Source organism: Pyrus communis, chromosome 8 (genome assembly GCF_041283825.1).
Source record: "Pyrus communis isolate YQ-2024b chromosome 8, ASM4128382v1, whole genome shotgun sequence".
Taxonomy (NCBI): domain Eukaryota; kingdom Viridiplantae; phylum Streptophyta; class Magnoliopsida; order Rosales; family Rosaceae; genus Pyrus; species Pyrus communis.
The window spans coordinates 14,407,851-14,413,850 of record NC_142572.1 but is presented as its reverse complement, the minus strand read 5'-3'; the positions used below and the strand labels follow the sequence as shown (position 1 = coordinate 14,413,850).

The 6,000-nt window shown below is 40.2% G+C and overlaps 1 pseudogene; it reads right to left on the bottom strand.

Annotated features, from left to right (window-relative positions):
* Positions 1–579: 579 nt before the first annotated feature.
* On the bottom strand, positions 580–1,245 carry LOC148695154 (uncharacterized; annotated as a pseudogene).
* Between the last annotated feature and the right edge of the window lie 4,755 nt (positions 1,246–6,000).

The window sequence follows — 6,000 nt, the reverse complement described above, 5'->3', positions numbered from 1 at the left end:
ATTGGCATTAGTCGCCCTGGTTCCTACAAGCTCAGGAGCTCCGATGACAAAACCCTTGGCCATCCATGGAACGCTGATCACTTGAAGTACTATTACAATTAAACTCACACTGTACAAGTATTGAGCTACGGCCATTTGGCATCCTATGTAATGAAGGCCATTTGGCATCAATTCAATAAAGAGGTGATTTAGACAACTTGGTCCTAACTCCCTTACATCCCTATCACTGAAACGCTCAGGTTTGAAGCTTCAACACGAATGCTTACAACATGAAATAAAGTACCATCAATCACGAGATTTCTTGTTCTGATGTCTAAAACGTCCCTAAGTATATGTCAACATGACTTATATCCAAACAAGGAATCTATTCAAACATAGCCAAACATTTATCATTAATAGTACAAATACTTGGCAATTAACATCAAAGCGCATAGTACAAGGTTGCAAACATACACAAACAAAAAACCCTTAACATGACACATGTCATACAAACAACAAAATAGTACATCCAAAGTACATGGCACATGTCATACAAACAACAAACTAGTACATTCAAAGTACATGCAGAAAAAGAGGATACTATGAGTCACCCTCATCTGAGGTCGAACCCCTGACAATATCACTCTGCGTTTCAACCGCATCGCCATCGTCATCCTCGGTATCTCCAAAACCATCCTCACTCTCTTGAGATTGCTCACCGACACTAGCCTCATTATCAGAGTCATCATCATTACTAGGATCAACTGCAAGGACGAAGGCTTCACCTTTTTGTCGGTACTCATCCATCTCATCACGGCACTTTCGGATAATGCTTCCATTATCGTAACGCTTAAGGACGGCCATCCATTTCCTTTTCTCAAAATTAGCCGTTCGGATGCAGTGAGGTCTAAAGGCATCGTGAAAGGCCTGGGAACCTAAGAACTCCTACACGGCAACGTCCCTCTCAATTAGGATACTCCTCTTTAGCTCAGAAACTTCAACCAAGGCACTATCCAACTCCCCTTTAACCTTGGAAACTTCGAGGATAGTTGTCTCCAACTGTTTCCCAGTCCCCTCCAATTGTTTCTTGAGCCTCACGTTCTCATCATTTCGCCTCTTCAAACTCTCAAAGTGTTGATCTTTGAGGCGGATGGCCTCAGCCAAAGCTTTGCTCGTTTTTCTGGCGTCATTCACAAGCTGGTTATTCTCTTTAAACTTTACCTTGTACCGCTCAACCTCTCGTAATCTGTCAACGTACTCAGTCATGACCTACATGACAAGATGATTGTCACTACCAAAAAAAAGAGAGAAAATAAAGAAATGACAGAATAACACTTACATAAGAAGATAGCCTCATCATCCGATCACGATTTGATTCGTTCTCATCTAGCGGCTCGCTAAGCTCGTCAACAGTAGATCGACGTCCTGCCAGACAATTATTGACATACCTAAAATACTTGGCTGCATGGCAACCTTCAAATCCTTCCAATGGATGCTGCCAACCTCTTACTTATACTTACTCTTACGGCTAGAGCTAGGGTCACCTTCTTAGTCAGTGGACTCCATAATTGGAGGAAAGATGGGATCGATGGTAGGAAGAGAAGGCAACATTCGTCTCTCCTCCCCTGCAACTATAACAGCAGCACACCCGATACTCTCAGCTTTAGCTTTCTTTAAGGCAGTAATCTTGAGGATCTCTTCTTGCGACTTAGGTCTAGGGGTTGGCCTCACCCAGTGTTTACGAGCTCCCTTGTGAAACAAAATGTCGCCTACGGGAACTAACATGAGTGTTTTCCCTTTCTTGGTGCTAGTCCCCCCTTTCTTGCTCACTTTCTCCACTGAACAAGAAAAAATCAAAGTAAAGAATGCAACTTAGTAAAAGAAAGGGGGTGAAATGAAAGATACAACTTACTTGCTTGTCTCTGGCACTCCGACATTAGGGGTTGGAAACCGTACTTTCGAAACAAAGGTCGTAGCTTGCACAAATGTCTATCCTTTTTAGGCACCTTTAACACCTTCTCTACATCAGTCAGTTCCCTTCCGGACAATTTGATGTTTCCTCGAGTCACTGCATGAAGGAAAATATTAGACGCAAGAAGAAACTACAACAAATAGCAAACAATGCGAACAATGGATACATTACAACCTATAGTTTGGAAGTGAGTGAGAACACGACGCTCAGGTGTGACACCCCTAACATGCTCCCAATCATTATAAAGAAAGCACCAACGATTTTTCCAAATGCAGTACGCCTTTTTCTTACCAAAGACAATACGCTCTCTCTCACTTCAACATGCACACTCGGCATACCCAGGGCATGCTTTCACTGGGCGCATCTTATAGCAGTAGCGCCATTGATGGAAGGAAGGCTCACCTAACCCACATTCCATCCAAATAATATAAAACCCGATCAAGGTATCCCAAAAACCAAGATTGAGTTGTCTAGGCACATATCCAATGAAAGATAGCATCCGTTGCAACCAAAGGTGCAAAGGCAACTTCACCCCTAAGGTCAATAATATTTGGGTATAAAACATAACATGACCATTGGGCGGTTCAAAGGGCAATTCTTCATGATGTACCAAACGCATTCCTACATTGCGGGGGATAGTACATGACTGCCAGGGCCTCAAGCTGTTTTTTGCTATCTAACAAGATTTTCTCTAAATGGTCCGCTCACCCACTGACATGAAGGAGGAAGAATCAATATTGGCTAAGGTTCAACAATTGCGAAGATCATCCAATGTTTCTTTTATACAAAACTCCAACAAAGGCCTTGAAGACTCCAACATTGTAAGCTCAAACCTAGAGCTAGAGCTAGGGGAGCCCTCATCACTAGGACTTCCAGACTCTGACATCTACAACAAACAAAAACAAACTCTATCACTACATGAAAGATCGAAACATAAGGAAATTCTTAGGGCATGAAGAAAAGCTCAACTAGTTCATCATATTCTCAACCATATACATGAACACTCGAACAATTCGACAATGAAAGCATGTGATCTAATGGAGAAGACTACCAACTTGAAGATGGTGCAAAGCAATGCCCAAATCCTTCTCAATTAGAGAACACTCTGCTTTCAAAGATTACTACAAAATGAGCAAATGAAAGCAAGGTAAAGAATGGAAACTTATTCTTCTTATATAAGTTCAACATGATCAAAGAAATTCAAAATTCAAAATTCAAATTCAAACCATGAGAAAGCCCCACATGAAAAGTCTAGGGAGTGTCAAACTTCAAATTTTCAGTTCCCTCACTTCAAAAAAGAAAAAAAGAAAAAAAGGGAAACATATTAACTTCATCAATGGAAGACAACTACAATTCTCAAAAGCTACGCACTCTTGATCAAGATAGTATAAAGCAAAATCAATTTATGGTGCCCAACAAAAGCTTCACTTACAAAGTTTCAACACCAAAGCTTCACCTACAAAGCTTCATCAATGGAGAGCAACTACAATTCTCAAAAGCTTCACACTCTTGATCAAGATAGTGTGAAACAAAATCAATTTATGGTGTCCAACAAAAGCTTCACCTACAAAACTTCAACAACAAAGTTTCAACATTAAACAAAGCTTCATCAATGGCGAGCAACTACAAATCTCAAAAGCTTCACTCTTAATTAAGATAGTGTGAAGCAAAATCAATTTATGGTGTCCAACAAAAACTTCACCTACAAAGTTTCAACACAAAAACTTCACCTACAAAGTTTCAACTACAAAACTTCAACATCAAAGCTTCACCTATTAAAAAAACAAATATTTTCGAAAATTAAAAAATTCGAGAAAAAAAATCGAAAATTCAAAAATTCAAAAATTCAAAAAAAATAAAAAAAAAGAAAGAAAGAAAGAACGAAAGAAATGAGCCTAGGCCTCCCCTTCTTTGGGCCTAACAACTTTCATACCAAATATATATGAAGGAGGAGTTTTGGGCAACCACTTAGAAAGGAAAATGGTGAAGTTTTGTTTGGAAAATTGGCTACTAGCAAGACACCTCCTTCGTCATCTCCCTCGACCAGAGACTTGGGGAACTCCTACCATATGCTACTGCACCTCGGTACTTGGAAGGTTCACGCTTACTCAGTGACATAGATTTTCAAGTCCTCAACCAAAAAGTTTTCCTCACTCAGGAAATTAAGTTAGCATTATTTCAACCTACATGATTCACTCACGAAGTTTCAACGTGCAAATTTCAACAAAACAAAAAATTTCAAAGAACTTAGTGAAGGATACCTCAGTGTATTTAACACAACACGTTGAATGAAGTAAAGTTTATTTATTGATATCTTTGATAAATTACAAATACGTACATACACATGAGTCAGAACAAACAAACAGGAATAGGCTTCACAAAGTTTGCTCAGGAGAAGTCTCAGCACTCGGCAAAGCCTCAGAAATAGAAGGCATCGAAGAATGGTCATTTGGAGCCTCAGTACTGGGCAGAACCCCAGAAAGAGGAAGCACCAGAGGTTAATCATTTGGAGCTTCAGTACGTGGTACAGCCCCAGAAAACGAAGGAAATAAATGTCTTTTGAACAAACTCACAACCCTCTAATGATCACTTAAAATCTGACCCTCGGATTTCTGTAACTGATCAAGCTTTCTCTTCATGTTTGTAGCATAGCTATGTGCGAGCATGTGCAATTGTTTATTCTCATGCTTAAGCCCTCTGATCTCTTGTTTGAGATTTATCACTTCAGCCGCCAACGATTCAATTTGGCGGGTTCGAGCAAATAGGTGTTGGGCCATATTAGACACAGAACCCGCACACTGAACACTGAAAGCTAGAGAATCCTTAAAAGCCAACTCATCGAACCGTTTGGAAAGTAGTCTGTTGTCTTTGGGAGTGAGAAGATTTTTGGCCACCACCGTAGCTGTCATATCATTCTTCATCACAAATTCCCCAATAATAAGGGAACAAGTAGGAGATAAGAAGGATGGGCGCCATATGTTATCTTGAGGAGACATAACTACCTCTTCCACAGCATTCAAGTCTAAACGACGATCGGACGGACCAGACATTCTCAGAAAAGGTGAAGAAAGAATGAGGTACAGTAAGTCTCAGAAGTACGAAAATAAGGAAAAAATTCCTTTAAGCAGTAACTCTCTTAACGTACTTCTTGAACACAATTGGTGCCCTTATAAAAGAAAGGGCAACATGGCCGTTTGTTCAAAAATCGAAGAGGCACCACTCTTCGAATTTCGAGAAGCAGATTTTCCTGAGTAAGATTTATTAGCAATCTTCACACACGACATCAGTTCCTCGGATACCAAGAATAACTTTGCCAAAGAACTCTGACAAAGTTAAGTCGCGTAAATTTTGAAAGTCCAGTTACCTTACTATTACCCACAAGGGTAAAGGAACAGCACCACTACTTGATAATTGGAAAATCCTTATGTGTATCAACCTTTGTGCTCCGTGGCAAAGCAGACTTACAAAAATGCCCAGCCTTTATTCACATCCGAGAAAACACTCCCAATAAGATTGCTTGCCTAGAAATCGAAGAAACACCACTCTCCGAATCTCGAAAACCATATCCCCAATAAGATTGCCTGCTTAGAAATTGAAGAGGCACCGCTCCTCGAACTTCAAGAGTCGGATTTGCTTGGATAAAATTTGTCCACAATCCTCACATGTAACATCAGCTTTCTGGATACCAAAGACCACTTTTTCTAAGTGCTTTGACAAAGTTAAAACATGTGAACCTTATAGTTACCATTACATTGCTCTGACCGAGAAGAGTAAAGAAACAGCATTACTACTCGTTGTTGGGACAATTTCTATATATGTCGACCTCTATCCTCCACAACCAGGTAGACCTGCCAAATGAAAAAAAAATGCTCAACCCTTCCTCACATTCGAAATGGCACTCCCAATCTAGCCTCTCGAAATACTCCGCTTTCTTCCCCCTCAATAATACCTCTGCCAACCAGCCACATCAAAGCAATAATATCTCGTATCATCAGGGTTGAAAGCAAGAGTATCTCATATCATGTTTTTTTCCTGTCTTTTCTTTTGCC